The sequence below is a fragment of the Podarcis erhardii genome (assembly GCF_964252035.2).
Source record: "Podarcis erhardii genome assembly, chromosome: 13".
Taxonomy (NCBI): Eukaryota; Metazoa; Chordata; class Lepidosauria; order Squamata; family Lacertidae; genus Podarcis; species Podarcis erhardii.
In genome coordinates, this window is record NC_138502.1 from 26,263,920 (window position 1) to 26,290,624 (window position 26,705).

At 42.5% G+C, this 26,705-nt stretch overlaps 1 protein-coding gene across 6 annotated transcripts in view; it reads right to left on the reverse strand.

Moving 5' to 3' along the window:
* The window catches only part of KANSL1 (KAT8 regulatory NSL complex subunit 1), a 143,410-nt gene that overhangs the window by 76,282 nt on the left and 40,423 nt on the right, over positions 1–26,705 (reverse strand). The window lies entirely within an intron of this gene.

The window sequence follows — 26,705 nt, forward strand, 5'->3', positions numbered from 1 at the left end:
GGAACAAAGCGTTCCTTCCCAAATGAAAGGAATACACTCAACTAACCCATGTAAGCCATATCCCAGTTAACATAACAATATTTGAGGAGCCAGAAGTAATCCTACTATCATCAAGCCTAAATCTTCTACCTGGAGGCAGGGCTAGGTGAATTGCACCACAATTACATCACACAATAACCCCATTCTACTGGCACAATCCTGATATAACATCAACATGCAGGGCCTTTGACAGTAGTAACAACAAAAGACAGGTCTCAGCCCCATGAAACTTGCTTTCTGAAATTCAACACAAAGGAGACAACAGTGGGAGAGAAGGAAGAAGGTGGCATGGGTAAATTAATGGATAAATAGTAGTTCAGATAAATGTTCAACTCTGTTTCAATGGATGCCTGCCAAATGTTGGTGTACCACAGCTCCCTCTGACATGCTGGCTGGAGCTAATGGGAGTTGGGTGTTCAGCAGCAGTGGGAGGATACCTTGTTGGCTATAGTGAATTAAGGGCTTGTACCAAAGATTCAATGAGAAATGGAGTCTGAAAAATAATTGGAGGGGGGAAAGAAGAGCCATCATCTAGGAGGTGTTATGGGAGGTAAAGGGACCCCTGACTGTTAAGTCCAGTCATGGACGACTCTGGGGTTGCAGCGCTCATCTCGCTTTACTGGCCGAGGGAGCCAGTGTTTGTCCGCAGACAGCTTCTGGGTTATGTGGCCAGCATGACTAAGCTGCTCTTGGCGAACCAAAGGAGCACACAGAAACGCTGTTTACCTTCCTGCCAGAGTGGTATCTATTTATCTTCTTGCACTCTGACGTGCTTTCGAACTGCGAGATGGGCAGGAGCAGGGACCAAACAACAAGATCTCACTCCGTTGAGGTAATTTGAACCGCCGACCTTCTGATCGGCAAGCCCTAGGTTCTGTGGTTTAGACCACAGTGCCACCCGCGTCCCTGTTATGGGAGGTAGTTGTAGGCATAAGGTGGGACAAAGGCAGAGCTGTTGCAGGAAGTAGAAATCCTTTACACACTTCAAAGTGGTGGAATCAGAGAAACAAGAGTCATGTGTAGAGATAGATGGAATAGGATTAGGGTAAATCCATGGATGGATTTGAAGCTAAGAACTAGGGGTTTGTACTAGACCCAGAAATGGACATTGTGTAAGGATTTTAAGGTAGTCATGTGGAGTTAGGAGTTGAATTATTTTGGCAGCAGAATTCTCAATAGGGTGAAAGAAAAAGTAAAGTTGGCAACTTGATGTTGGAGGCACATCCTCAAGTAAGTGTCTTAAGGACATTTCAAAATTCCTAGGCACCAAGATAAAAGCAACCAAGACTTTGGGTACCCAATATATTTCTAGCAAGATTCAATGTAGTGTAATATAATGCAAGGCAGTTGGTATCCATCTGTCTTGGAAGGAAATGGAAGAGTGTGCATTTTGGGGTATAGTCAAACTGTTTGGACACATTCAAGTTGGTCTCCCCCCCCCCTCCCCAGATACCTTCTATAGAGAGTAACTCAACTTGGAGTTGCCAGGTAGGTGAAATTCCTACCCAACTCACTTAAGCCCAGGCAAAACAAAAACCTACCCTATTTGATTGTTTTACTTAAGTCACCTTAGGTGCCTCAACGGAAGCAGAAAAGCATGGCACAAATCATGGATGACCTATGGCCCTCCAGACATTGGGACTCCCAACTCCCAATACAGTTAATCATCAGGACAGAAATGAAAGACCAGCAGCAACAGCAAATCTCAAGAGTCATAGGTTTTTCACTGCTGGTATAGATGTTTTGAACAACTGTGGTAGTAACTGATCATAACAAATAACGTCCTTCATAAACAGATATTCACTTTTAGATCTATGCACAATATTCCCTCAACTAGTCTCAAAAAGCTATTCTAGTGTTTTGCACCTCTGCTTGTTGATTGTGTTGACTTCCACTTTAAAAACTACTAGTGGCCGACTTATAGCCACGCTAACTATGTGCACTTCAGCATAAGCAGACTGACCCAACAGAAAAGAATGAGTCAAACTAACTTAAGTGGTACTGCTTGCCAAATGAACTTTCAGATACTTTCACTGCCTAGGGGGAAGGGGCAGGAGATAAGCGGTGGTAAAACTGGCCAGAAAGAATATTTAGCAATTGCTACACACTTATAGGCACATGGGGTGGGGGTGAGGGAAGATGCTATCTAAGCAATTGTGCAAAAAACTAAGCTCTCACACCACCACCACAGCATTTTCTGGAACAGAAGCCACATGAAAGTTCAGGAAAACATGCATATGCCTATGGATTAAAATTCTGTCAAAGGAAATGATTGAACTCTGGAAGCATATTGAGGTGTATATCTATAGGGAAATTACTGTGGCGCAGTGATTAGAGGGTTAGGGCCCCTCTAGACTAGGTTTTTTTCTGAGGGTATACTCTGCAGCCTGTCATTGAAAGTGCATTAGCGGTGGATTTCACTATATCGCTAATGTTACTGCGTTACTGCTGCCTGAAGGGGAACTCCTGCACTACAGGCCAAAAAATAGACTAGAACACTTGTGGTATAAAAATATTGCAGAATTTCTGTCAGAAGTTACGGGACATGCACTGACTGGAAACAAAGCAGTATGACTGCTCTGAAACTCTTGCAGGCAGGAACAGTATTGCATATAACTGCCCCGATAATGGGGATAAATAATCATGAAATCATAATAAAAGGGATGTCTGCAGGGGTAAGGTGGGGGCCTCAATATTTCTCAGCCTCATCTTTGCCACACATGGCTCTTTTGAAGAAAAAGTAGGGAGAGAATTCCATATTCCACCTTGAGTTCCTTGGAAGAAGGGTAGGCTATAAATGCAATAAATGGATAAAATATGAATGGTGTAGAGTGTATGACGCCATGTGTTTCACTCTTACCCAGTATGAGAATTCAGCATCTCCTGTTGAAATTGATGGGGAGGGGGAGGTCCAGGACAAACTAATTACTTCTTCCCACAACGTATTAGAATTCATTAGCACATGGTGATGATGGTGATGATCACTGCTTGAAGTGCCCAACCACTCCTAAAGTGATTAAACCACAGGTCAGCAACCTAAGGCCCATGTGCCAGAAGTGGCACACGGAGGTCGTATGACCGGCCCACGAGCCCCGAACCAAGCCACGCCGGCGCAGGGACTTGGTTCTGCGGCGCTGGAAATCGTGTCTGCGCATGTGCAGATGCCAGAAATCACAGATGCCAAAAATCATGGGTGCGGGCGCTCATGTGCATGTGCGATCTGGCCCACGGAAGGATCTCCACAGGACCCATCCGGCCCAGGCAAGATAAACCTTGCTGACCCCTGGATTAGACAATGGAAGACAGAACCAAAAGTGGAAATGGTTTCTCTATTCTTCCAACCCCCCCCCCAAAAAAAAAAGAGAGGAGGAGGAGAACACCAAGGAATGGGTATCATATCCATGCTTTGTCAGTGAATTTCTATACAGCATCTGCCTAGCCACCACTAGATGGTCTCCTGAAACCAGCAAGGCGATTATATGTGTTCTTGTGTATCTCCAACCTCTATTAACCACAAAAGTGTTGCCCCAACTCCAGCCTCCTTCCTTACTGTGGTGCCCCATTCCTACACCCTCTAAGAGCCCCTCCATCAAGACCGTACTGCCCTTAGACTCACCCACCCACCCCCCACAGCCCATGCCAAGGCCAAAAGGCTAGCTGACCCCAACATGCCAGAGACACCTTGCAGGAGTTTATTTTGCCTGTCCCTCCACCTTCTTTCCAGAGCGACAGGGGTGTGTTCCCAGGTACCAGCTGGTTAGGACTCACCCAGACCTTGTCCTTCAAGTAGCAAATCTGTGGCTCACCTGGCACCCACTATGAGCTCTACACAGAGAGGCTACATGCACGCCATACATTTGAAGCACATTTCCCCATTCACCCCAAAAGAATCTTGGGAACTGAAGTGTGTTACATGCACTGGGAATTGTAGTTTTGAGAGTAAACTACAGTTCCCAGGATCTTTTGGGGGCAAGCCATGTGCTTTAAATGCATAGTGTGGATGCAGTCAACTGTAACTAGGGCTCTGCTAACAGCATGCAGCCTCTGCTGTCCCTTAGATATATATATGAGAAGCCCCCCTACTTCTGTTACAATCACACACCACAGGCAGTATTCTATGTGCAACATTCCTCCCTGAGCAAATTTGGATTCGCATGAACTTTACATGACATCACAGCAGCTCAGCCAGTGGTGGGAGGGAGGGAGAGCATAAGCACCCTTTCAGCTTATACAAGTAATCAATTTAAATCACAATTTAAATCACTAGTCAGTAAGATTTGATTTAAATCATTTTTTTTTTTTTTGACAGAAAGACATTCCTGCTGATATAATCTTAATATTTACAACCAGATGGAGGTTTCATTTTTGGAACAATAAATTTTCAGAGTAGTTTTTACAGTTATATCAATAACTGATTTGGTTATACTATTAGAAATACATAGATAATTATGAAATTATTGTGAGGATTAATAAGTTAACTGTTTATATTTGGACAACTTTTCTGCTGTACTTTATTGGGAGGAGAAAAATAAACATTTCCTTAATAACAATTTCCTTAAAAACCAACTCAGATTGAGTTTGAGCACAGCACACATGAAAAACTTAAATCAAATCCTTATTTTCTGATTAATAGCCTTTGGACTTAAATAGAAAACTATCTTGGGGGGGGGCGCGGAAATCCTCCAAAAGCATTTTATTTTAAAAATCCTATTTAAATTTAAAAAATCATTTTATTTTTTTAAATCGTTGGTTTTTATCCACCCTGTTTTGCCCTTTTCCTAGCAACAACAGTTCAGCCTGCTAGAGCCAGCATCCTGTTCAGGGTTACTGCACAGAGCAAACAGATGCCATGATTCTCAGGTTTTCTACCTTCACTTTAGGTGAATAAGATATTTTGATTAGGTTTTCAATTTTAATCTTATTAGCAGCACAAGACTGAATGTTCCATGCTGCCCTGCATGGGCCCTTCCCCGGGGAGCAGTGAAAAACATCTCCATGGCCCATTAAGCCTCCATCCTCTTGGCCAATTCCAAATAATTAATTCTGACATCTCAGTGTCACTCTGGAAAACACATTTTTTTATCAATCTTGCTTAACACACACAAAAATGTATTATTTGTTTGTAGAAGAGCCCAGGAAAAACCAGAAAAGAGCTGCAATCCAAAGTATCAAAGCTTTTAAAAAACAAAACACTGGTAAAACACTGCTTACATTAACCGGATGTCCCAGTGATAGATAAGAGCAGGAACAACATGTGCAAGAAAAACACGAAGGCCAAAAATAGTGGAAGAGTAAGTAGAACACACTGAATTGTAGCCAACTACATCCTTCTCAGAGTAGACCCATTGAAATTAATGAACACAAGTTAGTAGTGCTTGTTAGTTTCAATGGGTCTACTCAGACTAGGGCTAAAGGTAAAGGTAAAGGTACCCCTGCCCGTACGGGCCAGTCTTGACAGACTCTAGGGTTGTGCGCTCATCTCACTCTATAGGCTGGGGGCCAGCGCTGTCCGGAGACACTTCCGGGTCATGTGGCCAGAGTGACGAAGCTGCATCTGGCAAGCCAGTGCAGCACACGGAACGCCGTTTACCTTCCCGCTGGTAAGCGGTACCTATTTATCTACTTGCACCCGGGGGTGCTTTCGAACTGCTAGGTTGGCAGGGCACCCCGCCGCGGGGATTCGAACCGCCGACCTTTCGATCGGCAGGTCCTAGGCTCTGTGGTTTAACCCACAGCGCCACCTGCATCCTAGACTAGGGCTAGCACTGGATAAAACCCAGTCCCAAAATAATCTCTTAATTCTGAACTCTGTTTAGACACTGCAAACCAACACCAATACGTTACAGCATTGCTCCATGTTCTGGATTTCCCACAATATTAGTCTGGCTGTTGCAGCTGATGCAGAATAAGTCATTCCTTGGCTTCAAGGCAGCTCCCCCCTTGGCCCCAATGTAAATATATTTTGCATGTTTGCTGAAAGGAGGACTAGCTGCCCTTTTACTACCAGACTCCATTCAAGGTTTTAGGCCATGTGCCTGAGTCACTCTATTTTTTTTATTTATTTTTTTTTTGCGCTGCGTGAGTCATGCACATGAGGATAAGCAAGCAGCACCCTCTCCCACCCCCAAAATTGCAACTATGCAATGTGATCCATCTCAACCTTCTGCCACTGCTGATTGTTTTCGAGTAGGATACAAAAAAAATGTTCTCAGGCGGATTTGGCAACCATTTGCAGCTTATAACGTTTTTTGCAAAGAAGCCCAGTCACTCCTCTGCTGAGCCAATCAGCTCAACAGAATGGGCTGCACTGTCCCTGACAGTCTGTGCAGGTTAAAAAAGGCTTGCAAGCAGCAAGCACTACTTTTGAGATCTGCTGAACATCAGTGTTTCAAGTTCCTGTCACCGTTGCACATAAAATTGTACATACACACACTTCCTACGAAGACCTCTTAACAAGGTTCATTGAGTTCCCAGGTAGTTTCTCATCAAGCTGTTCTTCAGGCCCAGACTTGCTTTCTTTCAGATATGCAGCTACAGCAGTGGGCACATGCAGACTTTTAAATGCTTCTGTATGCACATGAAGGCGCAAGAGCCCTGGGCAACTCTTACACAAGCGACAACAATATGACCCAATTATGGGCCCACAGATTCTTGAGACCCTTTCCTAGGAGTTTGGAGGTGCCCTAATTAGCTGCCTCTTGCTCTGGTATTACACTCTGTACTTGATGCTTTTCAGCTAAATCCTCCTCTGCCCCTTTTCTTGGAAGGCATCATAAACTCTACACCTTGATGCACTATAGAATTACGCAGTTATTTAATATTTAGCCCAAACCTGCCTACCTTATCATTTAACTAAAACCATTGCTCTTAGAGCAAATAATCACTTCCCCTCTTCTAAAGTTCTTTTAAATGTTTAAATGTCTCTCCCCCCCCCCAGCCCTTCTTAATCTTCTGCGTCTTCAGCCTTTCCAAATAGGGTTTTCCCTTTTTTCACATCACCACACTCTCGGGGTCTCTTCCAACTGTACAATTCCATATTTATAATAATAATAATTTTATTATTTATACCCTCCCCATATGGCTTTTCCCCAGCCACTCTGGGTGGCTTATAGCATATATAAAAACATGATAAAAAGTCAAATATTAAAAACTTCCCAATACAGGGCTGCCTCCAGGTGTCTTCTAAAAGTTGACACCTGAAGGTGTCAAGGAGATAAAGAACTACACAACTTATGATTCTATGATTCTTCCATCTTTGCCAACTTATCACCGGTCTGTGGTGCCTAGAGCCACACAGAGTACTCTAAATGAAGTAAAGCTTACTGCATCATGCAACACGAATTACAAGTTGCTGGTGAAAGTGGGAAGAGCTTTGCTTTTGCTAAAGTTACAGCACATACTGTGAATGGGAATGAGGAGAACAAGAGTACAGGTTTGTGTCCTTGAGTTCTCCATCTCTTCCCTCCCTTGGAGCTCTCAAAAATTTCTCCTGATTAGTAAGCTGCACAGAGCTGACATACGTGGAGCAAATATTTGGATCTGAATCTGCCCCCTCTTAGCTACATCTGCACCACACACAATTAATACACAAGGATGCTTCAGATAGTTACACGACTAATTATGCAAAACGGATATTGTAGAGTTGGAAAAGTTTCAGAAAAGGGCAAGCCAAATGATCAAAGGGGTGGAGAGACTCCCCTATGAAGAATTGCTGCAGCGTTTGGGACTTTTCAGTTTATAGAGAAAAGGCAAGTGGGAGGTGGCATGATAGAAGTTTATAAAATTATGCTTGGCATGGAGAAAGTGGATAGAGGAAAGATCCTGTAGTCCCCCCCATAACATTAGAACTCATGGCCTTCCAAAGAAGCTGAATGTTGGAAGGTTCAGCAGCCAGCGTTCAAAATTTGCCATGTGCATTTTGTACCTTGCACTTGCGATCCAAGTGAAGATGCCCGGGCAGCAGGATGTTGCCTGAGGTCTCCACCATCTGGAGGTGCATGCCTGGATCCAGACTGTTTTCACACACTAGCAGCATATCCTATATAATTATATCTATCTGTATAATTCCCATGCGCTCTGGTTTCCGTCACAGTGTTCTGTTGCGCCAGAAGCTGTTTAGCCATACTGGCCACATGTCCTGGAAAGCTGTCTGTGGACAAATGCTGGCTCCCTCGGCCTGAAAGCAAGATGAGCACCACAACCCCATGGTCACCTTTGACTGGACTTAACCGCCCAGGGGTCCTTTACCTTTCTTATATAATTCTATCCATTATATTTTACCTGCATGGTGAGAATGAATTTCAGGAATCAAGAAGTTGTAATGAAAAATGAGACTTTGGAGCCGTTTGGCCCCCAAATGGCTACTAGGCATTCTGTTTTGGCGACTGTAACCCTGGTTTAAGAAGCCATTTGGCACCTAGCTTATATATATGAGTTTCTAACACTGCTCCCACGAGAGATAGATGCCAACCACCAGAAGAATGGGAAGAGATATGAAGTCAATCCTCAATTTCTTCCAATTCAAGTCTCCATTTCCTTATCCCACTCTATCAATATCACTTCTGGAAGGAAAGTGGACACAATTATACAGGCAGGTTATATAACAGCCCCACATTCCTCTTAACTACTACAGTACAGTGGTGCCTCGCAAGACGAAATTAATCCGTTCCGCAAGTCTCTTCATCTAGCGGTCTTTTCGTCTTGCGAAGCAAGCCCATTGACGGCTTAGCGGATTAGCGCTATTAGTGGCTTTTAGCGGATCAGCTGATAAGCGGCTTAGCGGCTTAGAAAAAGGGGGGGGCGCAGGAACTCGCAAGACATTTTCGTCTTGCGAAGCAAGCCCATAGGGAAATTCGTTTTGCGAAGCGCCTCCAAAACGGAAAACCCTTTCGTCTAGCGGGTTTTCCGTCTTGCGAGGCATTCGTCTTGCGGGGCACCACTGTACTACCACCCTACTTTTCACTATGTCATGTCTGGGACTCCTTCAAAAGTGCTTCTGATATGAGGACTGTCAAAGTACAAGTAAATTTATGGTTTCTTATTTTTAGATTCTCTTGATTTCAGGACAAAGAAGTTCAGGGGGAAACTCTGGGCATGAAACAGTTAAGTTTCGTGCTTTTACCATTTACACACAAAAGAGGAAGAAAAGAAGCACATGTGAGATTCAGGAAGGGGAAAGCTTCCAAAGCCTACTTACATCTTAACACGCCTAAAGGCCCGAAACTTTCACATGAAGTAATTTTCCACCCATTACAAACTCAAACCTCCCTCCCACCAAACTTGGGAGATTCTAAACGAACCTGCTAAAACAGATTACTTATCTTCCTTCCTCAAGTGCTGTTTAAAGGGACCTAATATTTTATATGATTTTGTTTGTTTTTCACACAGTGGCATTTTTAAATTTATTTAGCTACAGCAAATTACTGTTCTGGTTCGCAAGAGTTTATTCTTGTAAAGAGGAAGCTAAGCGACCTAAAAGTGTAGAAAGCAAGCCCTGAAGAAAAGCTAGCACAAAACTTAGGGCCTCACACACGCTTTCCTCCAAACCTGCACACAGCATCATTCCCAAACAGTGGTTCAGAGCCTGTCGGCTGATCATAACAGTGTCGTCACATATGCCGATGTGAATGTAATCCATATGCCCACCTAAGCCCCTGTAAAAACCACAAGTAGTTACGTCCTTAAGATATCTCTAGATTTTCCCACAAGGGATCTAATATACACCTGACCTGTCTCATCAGCGCTGTTTGTTCACATCTGACAGTTGCTATCTGCTCTGACATCTCTGCAGGTGCACGGATGAATGGCCTGACCAAAATGAAAGTCATACTGCTTCAAGGAGAGAATGTGTACTTTCTTCAAGATTATCATGCTCTTTGACATATGCAGACGGTAAACGAACCAAGTTTACCTCCAATCATCTCCATGACGAGGAACTAGAAATGAAGGCAGAAATTAGTGCAAGGCAACTGCTACTCTCAGGAGTCAGACTGCATGTCTTTTACGAAATTATCTCTCCCCCCCCCCCCATTGGGAATGCTGGAAGAAAGGGCCCGGTAGAATGAAGACTAAAACCAAGGTATAATGCTAGCATCAGCAGATCAATATCCATCCCATAATAATACAACGGCAACAAATACATCATGGGTCAACCACACAAGCACAGAACTTGGAATAAGAATTCCAAATATTTAAAGGCAGATGTCACGGAGCTTACAATTAACTAGATAAGCTCCAACACACAATGACCACAGAAATTGGGTGGGGAGCAGCATTCAGCAACAAGGAATGAGAGACTTCACAGTGCCCAAAGTAACTCTGGACTCAAATATTCAGAAATGGCTAATTAGGCTGTGTTGCAGGAGTCAACTGTTCTTGCAGAATTCAACTTTTCTTAGTACAGGTTTTTCATTTTTAAAGAACCCTACATGCAATATCTTCCACTGAGTCTAACACAGGAATGCCAAGTATGGACCCTGTACTAATTGGTAACCAACAGTTGACCCAAATGCATCATAAACCACACACGAACATAATTTACCAAATAAAAGCAAGGGTCACCACTGAAATTACAGGACATGGTTTTCATGTTGGAAATGAAAAGGCCTATTGGAAAGCAATCTCAAAATGGCCGCAGAGACATTCTTCGTAATGTCTGAATGAATTTATGCAAACAGGGGACCTGTAAAATAAGGTGATTTGAGGACTTTTCAAGATACATATTTAACAGCTTTGCCTGTTCCTTTAAAGAGAGTCATTTTCTGAGATGGGACACTTCCCTACAGAAGGGTTTTGAAAAATTTAAGCAAGAGAATAACATGTCTCAAGAAACACTGAGCCAATGACTAATAACCCTCTTTTATTTAACAGACTATATTGCAGAATATATTATAGCTGAAATGCATGCTTCTGGACAAACTGATACAATTCTCATGGCCAGTTAAAGTTGCAAAGTCATACCTGCACTTATGTACATTTCCACCAACTCCGCACCAGAGTTCGAAATTCTCCAGATGCATTTTGCACCTGGCTATTGGTCAGTTGCGACCAAGTGAAGATGTCTGGCTGCCAGGAGGGTGCCTCACGTCTCCACCATCTGGAGGTGCATGCCTGGGGATCCTTGGATCTTGACTGTTTTAACACACTAGCAACACATCCTGTAGACTTCTATCCATGACGTTTTTATATCTGCACAATCAAGACCTATTTCAGGAACCAGTAAGTTGTATTGAAACTTTCAAGCCACCTGGCCCCAAAATGGCAGCCAAACATTCCAATTTGGCAATTGTAACCCTTGTTTAAGGAGCCATTTGGCACCTAGCTTATATATGTGAGTTTCTAACACTCTTCAGTATTATTTCTACTAAGAACATTTAAGCTTTAGATGTTACTTCTTAAAATAAACCATACAATTATCAAAAACAAACTGTTGTGCTTCATGGGGGATTTCAGTTCTAACAGGCAGTTTGGACATCAACATACTTCTGCCCAACTCCAGGGGGTCAAAGCATTTTTCTCCAGAGAAAGATGTCAAACATGTTGAGCCAGTCAGTCAGTCACCTATAACAAATGGCTAAAGCTAGCAACCTGCCCCACAGTTACAGAGCAGCACGGCATAAACTATTAAGCCATGATGGGCACATAAAGCAAGTGTCATTTTAAAATTAATTAGCCAGTGATTATCTAGTTCCAGATATGTATAGTTCAGCAAGTTCAAAATCAGCTATTAGCAATGTGTGTTTTCCAGCCCTGCTGCAATAAAACACCCCCTACCCACTCAGGCTCTAATGCCAAGACAAAGCTATTTAATAGATGGGAAAGAATTTGAAGAACATAATTAAAACACACACAACAACAACAACAACAACAGCAGCAGCAGCAGCAAGTGCTCTTGCTGTTCCATTTTTGCTCTTGCAGTTCATAAATGATCTATTTCAATGACAGGAGAAGTATTTTTGGGCACTCAAGGACTGTTGTCAAAACCAGGAACACGAGACATTGAACCAAAGTACAACAGCCTTGCTTACATTACGCAATGCATGAACCAAGTATCTCACCAAGCTGTATGAAGGAGGGAGGATTGAAAATACAATAACAATGGCTCCAGACAGATTTTTATTCTGTCTCAGAATTAAAATGTGCTTCAAGCAACACAGAAATCAAATGGGATGATCGTGTTGGAGAAGCTAGGCAAGGCATGTTATTCAAAAGGTATCGGCAAAGACCCTTTTAAGTCAGGAAAGGAGCAGTCAACATATGACCAGGCTTCGTATTGCCCTGTTATCAAGAGGCATTATATACGTATATATATAGCACCAGAAACTTCAGACATCTTTGTATTGCTTTAATACAGCAACTGCTCGTTGGATGCTTGACAGCATCCTGTTAATGTAATATTCTAATATGTAATATTACATTGTAATATGTAATATTACAAGGCTGTAATATTGTCATAGCACTTGCGCTGTGTCAAGGCAGAAACTGGCATAGGTGCCATGTTATTCCTCCTCACGGTCATTACCATCTTACATTTCATCTAGCAATAATTGTGGGAACACAGCTTAAGTGTGGGTGGGCTGCAACTCCTTGTTTATCGGTAGCCGGGGAAAATAATACATGCCTACATATATGGAAGTGAATGATACTGCAATGCCAAGAGAAAAACTGAAGAAACTAATTATCAGGCCTGGAAGGATTCCAAACAACTGACCACCCACATTCCTACTCATCTGACGATTTACAGGTTTGAAATATTTAGCCGAACATATGCAAGGTTGGCACCTAAAGGTCCAGAGCTTGCTTCTAATAAAGCAACTTCCATAGGATTTGAAAAAAAAATTCTCTCCAACTGCATTAAATGAATACAATTAATAATATAACTGTAGAAGGCAATGAATAAATGTTAATAATCATCATCATACTCTGCACTCTTCAGGGCTAGAAATGTCTCTGAAACCACAGTCAGGATCCTCAATTCTGTACCCAGAACTAAATTTTGCATTTGTGCAGTGTTATTAGTAAAATGCACACACAGCCCTGCTCATAAGGCACTACCAGTAGTCACAGCTCCCTATGTGAAGAACCTGCTTGGAAGACACACCCTATTACCTGGGAACACTGTCCCATAATCCTATGTGGGCAGACATGAATTCTGAATGTGCTCAAAGGCCCTCTTCATTACTACTTCACACATTCCAGGACTGAGACTTGGAATTGACAGCAGGTACTGGGACTGAGCCACCTTATCACCAGCCACCATTCCTACACCACCATTTCAAACTTTTGAAGTGCTTTGTAAGTTCATACCTCATCTAATCAAGACAGTTACCCTATGAAAAGATGCTCAAATGGACTTGCATAAGACCAATCAATGCACTTCATGGTCCATTACGAATGTGGCCATCACTAAAATGTTAGTCATCACAGCCCACTGACCTCATTTCTGCACATGACACTTGCAGATACCCCCCAAAACACAGAAACCATCCTAAAATGTAGAACCTATGCATCTCAACTACTAAGTAATTTATCATTAGCGACAGTTTTATCAAAGGGGGAATGGTAAATGTATTAAGCATCAAATTAGCTAGCTACATACCTAGTTAACTTGGGCAATGTTGATGGACTCTTTGTGCCCTTACTTCTATTAAAAAACCTGATATTAACTGGAAAGCTAATACTATGGATAGAAGATATGACGACTCTTGAAACAAATGAACAGATTGCTTTTAGTTGCAGATTGTATATGCATAAATATAATGATACTTGGAATGCATTTATAAAAATTTTGACTTGTTAATAATTGTATAGCCATTAGAATAATAGCATTACTTATATACCTTTATATCATATTGTATTACAGTTTTGAGCACCTTTTTCTTTTCCTGCCACTTTATTTGTCCACTGAAGTTTTTCAATAAAATATCAATATAAAAAGCAGCTGTACGCAAAGCAATGTGCCTGGAGAAATGTAGCCCACTGTATTGTTTATTTGTGGCTCTCACTTCCTCCGTCTACCTCTCTGTGTCTATGCTATAGGTCAAAGGGGTACTCTTAATTCAGTTAGAAGAGAAAGACTGGAACAAGGAATAGGTATAAATGTAGTGTGTAAGTCAGATTAAAACTCAACTTCATTTGACCCAAACTATTACCATTGCCAATCTTACATGTCACTTACACTGACCAAAACTCTTAATCCAATAAATACTGATTATCTGCTGCCAGTGGCATCTACTATATTGGCATAACATCATGTTTTGTGCCAAAATATACCCCGGTACAACTCGTGCCAGTGTACAAACATGGGCTGTTGAAGGGGAAGAGCCAGACAGATTAACCCAGGCTCCCTCAGACCCACTCACAGCAGCAGCATAAAGAGTGGTTTATATATATTTTTATATGTGCTGAACTCAAATCAAGAAAACCTCACTCCAGCTACACAAGCACTACAAAGCATAGGAGTTTAGCTAACTCTGCAGCCCAGCAGAGCATAGCAATAACAAAACACAAACCCCAAACAGAGACCCCATAAGTCAAATAATAGGCTACCCAGCACCTGTTGTTGTCCTGAGGCAGACAGGACTCTTTGTTCCTGCTTTATGATCCAGGTGGGCTGTGGTCCTTCAGTACAGTCCTTCTGTTTGATCTAATCTGCCTCTTTCTGGAAATAACATGGGCAAGTTATGTGTATCCCACCACTCTCTGCAAACAAAATCATTCTCTCAATGGAGCAATCAGGGTGCATTGACTAGGTCACACTGGCGGCTGATTTGTATCTGTTACCTCCTACTAGCCATAAGAGAGGGTTTTGTATGGTTATTAAAATACATTTTAGTACACACTTCTTATGCACCAGAAATGCACTGCAAAATCCATAGATTTTTTCCATGCAAAAGTTCTTGGGTTTCCATGAAATACTACTATTAAGAGACCTTTATAAAACTAGTCCATTTCCAGCAAATATAAAAACATACTAAATTATGCCAAACCAGTCTTGGTTTATCTAGTTCAGTACTGTGAACACTGATTGCCAGTGGCTTTTCCAAGATGTCAAGCAGGGGTCTTTCCTAGCCCTACCTGCAGATGCAAGGGATTGAACCTGGGAGCCGTCCGTGTGCAAAGTCACTGATCTATGGCCACTCCCCATTTAAAGTGTTCATACGAAAGCTTCTCTTTACATAGCTCATCTCTAATATCTTGACTATTTGCTGATCACATACACATTCCACCAGATCCCTCTTTGACAATTCTTTAAAAAGCACAGCTCCTCTCACCTTCAGTTTCTACATCTTTCTTGGCATTTTAAGCTTCTGAGCAGTGCTCAAAATTCCCCAGTCCAACTGCAAACACAGGGGAGATTTCCAGATGTCAGATCGGTAACTGACATCTCCATCGAGCCAGGCAACTCGCACACAGCAAAAGATGCATGCCTTGGTCTTCTGTGCTGCTGCAAGGCAGCAAACTTTGCTGTGCTTCCGCATGGGCTGCAATCCTAGGCATACTTTCAAGAAGAAGAAGAGGAGGAGGAGTTTGGATTTGATATCCCGCTTTATCACTACCCTAAGGAGTCTCAAAGCTGCTAGCAATCTCCTTTCCCTTCCTCCCCCACAACAAACACTCTGTGAGGTGAGTGAGGCTGAGGGAATTCAGAGAAGTGTGACTAGCCCAAGGTCACCCAGCAGCTGCATGTGGAGGAGTGGGGAAGCGAACCCGGTTCCCCAGATTACGAGTCTACCGCTCTTAACAACTACACCACAATGGCTCCCTTGAGGGTAAGCCCGCCCCCCTGGACACGGAGGGACTTAGTTCCAAGTGAACACGCCTAGGGAGAAAGGGGGGGGGGAGTGCATTTGCCCTTGTGCCTACATAACCAAGCTTCCCCAGCCCCACACTGTCGGCATCTCAGAAAGGCCAAGCTGGCCTGGCCAGCCCGCCCCAAGGAGTGTCTCCCGTGTTGCAGTATTAGTTCATGTATTGGGGGGGGGGGAGAGATTACTGGAATTGGTAAATTGGGCAACTGAATTGTTAAATATATTGACAATGTTAATATACACAATTCATTTTTTGCTTTCCAATCTTGGGGGTGGGGGTTGGGGAATACCGCCTAGACATTTCATTGTGGCGACCGTAACCTACATATCTGAGTTTCTAACACTGCTTCTGAGACAGGGGCTATCACTACTGCATACTATGTACAGTGGTACTTTGGTTCTCGAACATAATCCATTCTGGAAATCTGTTCGACTTCCAAAACATTCAAAAACCAAGGCGCGGCTACTGATTGGCGCAGGCGCCCCGGAAACAATAACCGACAGCAGCATCGGACATTTGGCTTCCAAAAAACGTTTAAAAACCAGAACACTTACTTCCAGGTTTTTAGCATCCGGGAGCCGAAAAGTTTGAGTACCACGGCATTTGAGAACCAAGGTTCCACTGTAATGCCTAACACTGCATGTGCGAAGTAAGTGACTCTGCTGGGGTGAGAGAGAGGAACCAACATGTTAGCTGACTGGAAAAACTCGTTCAGTATTAATTACCGTATTTTTTGCTCTATAAGACTCACTTTTTCCCTACTAAAAAGTAAGGGGAAAGGTGTGTGCGTCTTATGGAGCGAATGCAGGCTGCGCAGCTATCCCAGAAGGCAGAACAGCAAGAGGGATTGCTGCTTTCACTACACAGCGATCCCTCTTGCTGTTCTGGCTTCTGAGATTCAGAATATTTTTTTTCTTGTTTTCCTCCTCCAAAAACTAGGTGCGTCTTGTGGTCCGGTGCGTCTTACAGAGCGAAAAATACGGTATTTATGATTATGTTGATGATGATGATGAACTAGTCACTTACCAGAGGAGTCTAAGCAACTTACAATTAAGAGCCCCAAAGGCACAGTGCAAAATAAAAAGCCAAGCATTCCAGTAAAACATTTCAACAAAAGAACTACCAAAAGGAAAAAAAAATCAACAGGAAGAATTCAATTAAATAGGCCATCAGCCAACTTATCAACACTCAATCTAATACCTGTGAGGGATGTATGGAGTGTTAGGAAAGGAGTAGTACCTCTGGTGGGATATATATCATGCTCCTTCTGGGGTAGTTTGTTTACCTTTGGTCTCCATCCTGCACTCAGCTCTTACCTGTGGCTTTCAGAAGCTATCACCATGCAACAGCAGTCATACCCTGAGAACAGTTTCAACTGGTCAGCTAAACCAAGTGAGGGTAGCCAATGTGTCTCAAACTCCTTGATGAGCGAGGGACTTCCCCTGCTTGCAAAGACAGACATCTGGTGGATTGAGTAGATGAGACCAACAGTGGGCCCAACCCAACAGTCAAGAAGGCGATTTCTGCATGTGCTGTAGAAGGAAGTGAGCCAGATGGGGTTCATCAATCTGGAAAGACAGTCTTGTACAATATCTCTGGAAGATGAAAAGGCTAAGGAGTATACCCTACACAAATCCGGAGTGGAGTCCCTAAGACAGTTGGATGGTGCCTTGTACGCCTCCTTCAGGCAACACCCGCAGCCAAGCTGGCGCCAAATGTATCGCTCTGCTTTCCTTTAGATCACATCTGCGAGGCAGACCAGGACCTCCATACACATTGCCCAGGCTTGTGTCCCAGGGAGGTCACTTCACCGCTGCTAACACATGGTTGGACTTCACCGCTGCGGGTGCACTCCAGTCTCTTGAGACAGATGGATGCCAACAGCAAAATAGCTGGAAAACAATGTATCTTTTTGACAGCAGGCTAAAAACTAACAGTAACACCAGACAGACATCACTGGGAAGAGCATTCCACAAACGGGGCCACAACTGAAAAGGCTCATTTCCCCAGCTGTTACCCTCCAAACAGAAAAGGATCTCAGATAAAGACCAAATGGTACAGGCAGGTCTATATTAGGAGATGTGCTCCAAAAGATATGGGGAGTTATAACTCTCCCAATACCCTACAACGTATTATTATTATTTTGCTAACAATGAACCACTGATTGGTACTGATCTTGGGCATAACCAAGGAATTTGTTTCTACATCAATGTTCGGGGTGAGCTAGTTAGACGTCTAGTTAAGCTCTCAGGAAGATGCGCCACTGCTCCCCTATCCACATTTAGAAAATCTAAATGTTATTTATAGAAACAACATTTTATGGACACATATAACAGACAGCATATGTGCTGAAAGATGGGACTTGATAACATGTCCTGAAATGGATTCCGAGAAACCTTTCTGCAAAGCTGTCTCCTAAAATGAAATGAAATAAAAAAAATCAGCAACTCAACTACACTACAGTCACTTAAAATTCCCTCAAGAGCTCAAGTCCCTTAAGGGCACAATAAAGGCAAATGTTTTATTCCAAGTATTTTGAAAATCACACTTCAATCTCCAATTTGAAGTAATACTAAGATATTATTTAGTACTGACGAAGTGGAAGATGATATACAAAGTACCTTTGGAGGACTAACAAAGCTCATTCTTAGCCATTCAGAAGAAATGGATTTGCAGTATCTTTTAACTTACAACATCTGTGCCACAGCTACAAGAAGCGTGTGGTTTTTTTCAGCTGGAGCTCATCGGAACTCAGTTCCAGCACCTCTCAGTGTGGGTGCCATTGGCATTATAAGAGAGCAAGGGAGGCGTTCGTGGCGAGTTCCGTCACCTCTATTTCTAGCTGGCTGCAAGAGATATAGCTGCAACATAAACCTCTACTATTGCCTCTTTCAGTTACTATTTGCATGCAAAGTTCTACTGCAGCATATTAAACCACTAGATAATTTCAGGGGTGTAAAAACAACCACCACTGGCACTTAAAAAACACCCAAGTCAGGAAATAGGTACTGGGATTGCTGCAAAAGGGAAGAAGCAGAATTTCCCTCCTGTCTCCTGGAAAAATCTCATTGGCTCTATAATTTTGCAGGCTTTGTGTTTTTTTAATCCCTGGTAATCCAAGTATGCACCATTTGTGGTTATGATAACCACAGGATGTGTCAGAAGCACTACATGAAATGAATGTTAAAGGGGCACAAACTTAAAAAAACAAAAAGGACTAACAAAGGGAACAACCCACTCAAAGTCAAGGGTTGCAACTCCCATTGTTTTCAGTGAGAGAGGATTAAGCACCTGATTAGGCCTCTCACTTAAATAAACTTTGTTTTGATATTAAATTTGGCAGGGTTATGTCTACAATATCTTAGTGTCACAGCATCAGCATATTTAGCAAAAATGAGTAATTCTATCTCTGTCATGTTTAGTCATATTTCAGTGCTTTATTACCCAAACCATGCCAAATTTCTATCCAGCTTTTTGAGACCTTATAATTAAACTAGCTCAGGGTTCTCAATCAGTGTTAGAAACTGGGATAGAAAGGCTAGGAGCCAAATGGCTTCTGGGGCCTGGGTTGTGGGCGCCAAAACAGAATGTCTAATCGCCACGGCGGGGTATGTGGGTGTCAGCAACACATTTTATTTATTATTTTGATAAGTATGAACTAATACGCAATTCACATAAATGACACATTGTTAATATCACATTTTTTGCAGAAACTGTTAATACATATTTAATTTGGTGTTTACAATAAAAATGTTGGTACCGTACTTCAGTTTTCAAAACACTCATTATTGTTAAACGCCTTAAAAATATTGTCTGGCCTTAATATGTACTTCGAGGCTTCAAAGCACATACATTTCAGTAATCCTTGACTGTAAGCCAGGGGTTAAAAAAGGCACCGACTTTTTGAGGTGCTCACAAATGGTGAATCTTTAGGTGCAAAATGGTGCCCTGCTAATTTTGAACCCTGTTCTCAAGAACAGAACCTTCATCTTCACTAAGTCTTTAAGGTTCCATTGATTTTCCCAAAGACAAGATTTCATCTTGCCCAAGAGTTACTTGTCTGTCTTAAAAAAAAGTTTTCCCTCTGAAGCCATCACTGCGGTCAACATCACATCTGACCAAATGCCATAACCCAGAAAGAAGCCCCTTTTTACACTTTGAAGTTCATTCTTGCCTGGCTATACAATATAGCATTTTTTTTCTAAAGATATCCTGCTCTCACTAAGGAGAGAGACACAAGGAGTACCTCGGTATTTACCCAGAACACAAGATTATATGCAAAAGTGGCAGACAGACATTTCAAGTGGGGGGGGGAGTGGTCTGAATGCATACCCCCTGATAATGCAACAAGTGCAACAGTCACCACTCCTTAGATATGTGAATTTAAACCCACCATTCGTCACCTTTCGGGGGGGGGGGAGAAAAAACATCTCTACAAACCAAATAGCAAATTCAATACCACAGCTGAGCTAGTACATCAAAGACCTAACTGCTGGAGAAGGGAATAAGAGATGCATTGTAAAGAATGAGCCAAAAGATGAGAAGAAATAAATCACTCAGCGTGTCATGATTAAGATTCCTCGATGTCAGAAGTAGGCAACTTGCTCAGCCTTAAGAGACATATTCAGACTCTTCTGGCGAGTAGGATATGCTAAAATTCACCTCCAGTTTGCATGCTTTTATTGCAGGCAGTTTAAGTGGTTTGCAACATTTCCTTTGAAAGGAGTAAGAGGAATCTAATTTTTATTCCCATTCCAAACCCCCTTGTCCCTTCCCACACACCTAAAAATATGTATATGGAGGAGCAGGGGAACTCTTCAATTTCCTGGAACTTGACACACAATGGCAATTTGGGATGTTGTTTCCAGACGTTTCGTCATTTTAATTTCAACGGTCTACCCACTGAATAGAACTTGGTGAGATACAACCCAGTGTATTTGGACAAGCAAAGCAGGACTGTCTTAAATCAACCATTACAAGCTTTAACTGACTAGAGTTTGTGCTGCCTAGCAAGTCAAATATTGCTGTTAGTGCATCACAATCCTCAAGTGAGTCTCGTGACAATCTTTTGAAACAGGCAAGGGCATGAGACTCACCCAAGGCTAGCAAGCATGATTCCTTGGTCAGCAGGCATGTGAACACACTCTACCCTCCAGAGGCTGTTGGACTAGTTTCCAGATTTCCTGACCACTGGCTATACAAGGCTGGGCCTGATGGGAGCTGGAGCCCAGCACCATCTGGAGGGCACAAAATTGGCCATCCTTGGCTAGCCTACATCAAGACTGAACACCTGTGTCCATGTCACAACAGGGGCTCCAATTTATTGAACCCAACACCTTCTATCTTTAACTTTATTGATGTATTCTAGAATACAAGTCTCATTTGATAATAATTTTTAATAATTTTCAATTACAAGCCAATAATAGCCTCATTATAACAATACCATTTTATAATACAATTATTAATGCCAATCATTCAAATACAAAATTATATAATTTAGATAAGGTGCTAGAATTGATGGTTAGATGGTTTATCATATTCTGCTACCAAAACAGTCTTGTATCACACTGCAGATGCTTCTACAGGTAACTCTTTCAGAATGGGAGATAAACAGCTATCAGACCATTTCCATTTATAGCCAAAAAAAATTTCAAACAGTAAAAAAAGGCATTGATGCACGTTAAACCTCGACTCCCCTCCCCCTCTTTTTGCGGTTCCTTAAATTTACTCTCTTTTCCCTTTATATTTATACCTTTTCTCATCTATTTCATATAAGTTTTAGCAACTGCGCGTTTTTACAACAATCCCGCTAATGTCTTAATTTGTTTACAATTTGTTTGTAAATATTCAATAAAAGATTCCCATTCCCTATTAAAGAGTTTGTTGTCTTGGTTTCTTGATCTTCCGGTAAGATTCGTCATTTCTGCATAGTCCATTAATATCTGTATCCATTCTTGTCTTGTCGGGCCTTCTTTCCATCTTTGGGCAAATACAATTCTCGCAGCTGTGGTTGCATACATAAATAAATTTCTATATTGTTTAGGTACCGCTGATCCCTTATTTTTGAAAAGAAAAGCTTCAGGTTATTTTTTAAAAACAAATGTTATCTTAAACATCTTTTTAATTCATTATATATCATTTCCCAGTAGGCTTTAGCTTTATTGCAAGACCACCATTTATCTACGAATAGTATACCAAGCTATAATTGACCTCAGAAGGAACTGCAGCAATACACCCTATTTCTATTGTTTTATTTAATCATGTGAACCACTGTGATATATAAAGATTTCTAAATAAAATAAACCAAAATATCCTCAAAATAAAAGTCTACTCTTACTCTTTGAACCATTACCATTTGCCTTACCCAATTAAGAATTGTGCACACCCCGATTTAAAGATTCAGTTGATTAATCTACCAATTAAAGCTTGCATGGCTACTAAAAACCTTGGCAATACAGATCTCATTAGGGATAGCACACAGGGGCAAACCACATCGTTTCCAAAATAGCATCAGATCAGTCAAGCTGAAAACAGGCCAGTAACGAAATGCTACTATAATGAGAATCCAACCATCTTAAGTCAATCTGCCTCCACAAAACTACCAATAGCTACCACAGCCAATGAGAAACAGCAAATGTCTCTAGGTAACAAGGGCGGGGGATCCAGAAAGCCTTGTGCTGGAGGGTAGAGAAGAGACTATGTGAGTCTGAAGCACTGTGACCTCTCCCCTATGGATTCCTAGGAAAAGAGGTAAGGAAAAAGCCACCTATATCCAATAGGTTATGAAATGCAAATGCCAAGCGAACAAAGAAAGGTAGCAGCAAGCAAAGATAGCAGTCAATGGGCATTGCTGGAAAGGGTGGCGCTTCTTTATTTTGGCTAATTACTATATATTAATGCTACAGTTACAGCACATTACTAGCTAAGCCTAATAATGTGTGGCTAGCAATTCCTACCAAGACTGAAAGCTGCCTTGGCTAGAAAAGCTGCCAACTGAGCAAACACACAATGCTACAACAGGGTCACACTATCGAAAGGAATTGAAATGCTATTTTGGAGCTTGAGGCAGAAAGACAAAAGGAAAGGGCACTAACATTCCAGAATATCCCGTTATTAATTCTACTGCCCTATTAATTTTACACACTAAAGACGCTTACAGTGGTACCTTGGTTTAAGAACTTAATCCATTCCGCAAGTCCTTTCTTAAACCAAGGCATGCTTTCCCATAGCAGCTGGGGACTCAATTTACAAATGGAGCACACTCAACATGTTCTGCTTCCAAGGCAAAGTTCCCAAACCAAAACACCTACTTCCGGGTTTGCAGCATTCTTAATCCAAGGTGTTCAGAAACTAAGCTGTTCTTAAACCAAGTTACCACTGTATTTCCTTTACCTGTAAACAGAAGCAGGTGCGCTTCTCCAAGGTACAGATCGAGACTGCATCTCTCTGAAGGCAGTTGACCCCACTACACCAAAATATAAACCCCTTCCCTCAAAAGGCTCTATGGTTTGGAGACCATCACTTCTGACCCAAAGAAGTGAAAATATGAAGCTATGACCAATGAACAGTTAAGACTTTATCTCAAGTGCAACGTCAAAACGACAAATTTCACATACTAAATGAACTTACATTAATTTCATCATACCCCAAATGCTCTGTCACTTGCTTCTAGTAGTCCGGGGTGGAGGGAGAGTGGTAAACCTTGGAGCCAAAACATTATAATTGGAAAGGTACTAAGCATTTTTATCCCATGTTTGCTTTTAACCAACTAGCAGCATGAATATGGCCTCTGAAATAAAATAAGATGATTTTCGGAGATCGAACTAAAATCTCGCAAAGCAGAATCCACACAACAGTACATTTTTTTCTCATGAAACAACACTAGGGCATCCGCAGCAGAAAGCATCTGGACTGCTATGAAAAGTAATTGATCACTTGCGGATAATGGGGGGAGGGGGGGAGAAAGCACAGGTGTCTGATAGAGGCGTCTTATAAGAGCTACAGTGAAGTCGAAGGTTACCAGAATGAGGTTACATGAGGCTATGCATGCAGGCAACAACTGCAGGCATCCCCTGCAACGAATGGGAAACACTCCTCTGCCTGAAACCCTGGCGAGCCACTGGCAACTGGTGCAGACAATACTGAGCTAAACGGACCACTGATCCGATTCCATATAAGGCAGCTTCGCATGTCCACACAACAAGTTCATGGTTGTCTGCCAGACATATAGATGATTATGGCAGCAGGCGTAGGCTCAGCCACGCTCAGCAGAAAATCTGCAGACCATGCATGACACCATTGTATCACATTGGCTTTGTGAGCAGTTACAGCAAGAGCCCAATGGTAAGGTCAAGGCTTTTTAGCTTCGATCAGATTCATGCCCCTTCTCGTCTCCCTGCAGCAAATGCCACCTCCCAGCAGGAAAGACAGCACTGGGACAATAAAGGCTATGATTTCACAGAATTTGCTGCAAAAATGTAAGGAACAAAAACACTGCCCCAAGTACTGAACTGAACAATATCCAAAACATGCAGAGGTTTGTCAGATGCCATCCATGCTATAAAGACACTGACCCAGCAGCTGAATTTTGCTTATACTTCTCACGGCCCCACATAATAAGATCTTATTTTTGCCGAACCTGAAATCTACCCTGCACCCATTCCTCAGTCTTCAACTCAGTCATTCTTTCATTACAAAGTTAAGTATCTGTCCCTCTGAAAAATGTCTGTCTGTGTAACAAGCCCCTAGGCCTGGGGCTACAGCAGGGGTCGGCAAACTTTTTCAGCAGGGGGCCGGTCCACTGTCCCTCAGACCTTGTGGGGGGCCGGGCTATATTTTTTTGGGGGGGGGGAATGAACGAATTCCTATGCCCCACAAGTAACCCAGAGATGCATTTTAAATAAAAGGACACATTCTATACATGTAAAAACACCAGGCAGGCCCCACAAATAACCCAGAGATGCATTTTAAATAAAAGGACACCTTCTATTCATGTAAAAACACGCTGATTCCTGGAACATCCGTGGGCCGGATCCGGCCCCCGGGCCTTAGTTTGTCTACCCATGGGCTACAGGAATGCCAGTCGCAATCCACTGGCTGACCACTGAAATCATGTGTGCATGATCAGCACAGAAATTAAGTTGTAAATTTTGCTTTTTATTCTCATCCCCTGCTCTCCTTCTTTCTTTTGCATCCCTGCATTCATGAGCGCCTATGCATGGGGAGAAGAGTTCTGGTCCCAGCCACACAGCCCAGGGCAATGCTGTTTTAAGAACAGACAGTTGGGCTATTTTCTTTCCAGCCAGCCTCAGCGCAGACACTGCTCTGCATGCTGGGGAAGCCTCTGCTCTACAGCTTCACTACACAACACAACACCATCATCACGCTCTTCATAACAGAGGCCACAGCTGCCAGCTGCCTCCCCATCTCTTTGCATTTTCTGAATTCCTTCAACAATGCAATTAAGTCTGTCTGTCTGTATATGAGCGAGAGTTATGTTATATGTGTGACTTGGAACATTTGGTCTTCTTTATGTTAACTTATCTACACTGCCTACACTTCGTAGTTCTTGATTTATACTGATGACACAGTTGTGCTGTGTTTATGTTAGGTTAATATGTAGCCTCACATCGTAAGTGGGTGGCATTGTGAGACAACAGGGGACTTCTAAACATGTGCAGCGGCTGTGCGCGCACGAACCCAGCCTTTCCTGTGAGCGCAGACTCTGATGTACCTGGTCCTGCATCTTGGGCCACCATTTTGTGACTGGCTCCATTCTCCCACAATGCCACTTCCTTGTAAACCCTGGATCTCTAGCTACCGTATTTTTCGCTCTATAAGGAAAACAAGAAAAAAAATATTCTGAATCTCAGAAGCCAGAACAGCAAGAGAGATCGCTGTGCAGTGAAAGCAGCAATCCCTCTTGCTGTTCTGGCTTCTGGGATAGCTGCGCAGCCTGCATTCGCTCCATAAAACGCACACACATTTCCCCATACTTTTTAGGAGGGGAAAAAGTGAGTCTTATAGAGCAAAAAATACGGTAATTAAAAAGAGAGAGCAGGACCCACAAGGCTGTAGTCTGATCACCCCTACCAGACAAGACTTAATCCATTGTAAGACCCTGACATAGTCTGTATTATCTTGATAATCAGAAGACCTGAGGCAGATTTTCTGTGTTGCATAGGGAAGAGACACGTGCACAAGCAAGGCTAGCTCTTGGAGACACTGTAACTTTCAATGAATGGCCAGACAGCAACACCCCCAATTTAATTTATCACAAGGCGCTGATAAGATGAAGGTGCAGCCTTTTCCAATCCACAGCTCTAGTATTATTTCATTCACAAAATAATTAAGGCATTGTCTCCAGCCGATCCAGGGCAATGATAAGCACTGACCCAGGACGGAAGGATTTTAACTAGCACATTATTTGTGAGAGCTTTGGACCAGCCCAGGGGTAAATACCAGACAGCAATGTCTACACAGGAATTCCTATTAAATAAAGGGGGGACCCCAAATGAAAGCAGATACAAAGAAAAGGGCACAGTATGCTGCTGAGTTGCATTTTACTGCTCCTTTAACCAGTTATTACCACTTCACAGCCATTACTTTCAAAACCTAAAGCCCTGCCTACCCCATTTCCTTCCACGCCTTCTCCAATTCCAGAGACACCTCTTGCTTTCAGCAAGATCCCCCACACCCTACTTACCCCGTCCCTCCCCTTCCCCATCTCCAGTGCAAGACATAATAGATCTTTGATTCTATCTCTTGCTATTTGTTTAGCAAACAAGCTGTAGATTCCTGGTTGCAAAAGGAATTCCCACATCTCATAAGTCATTCATGCATCAATATTCCCCAGG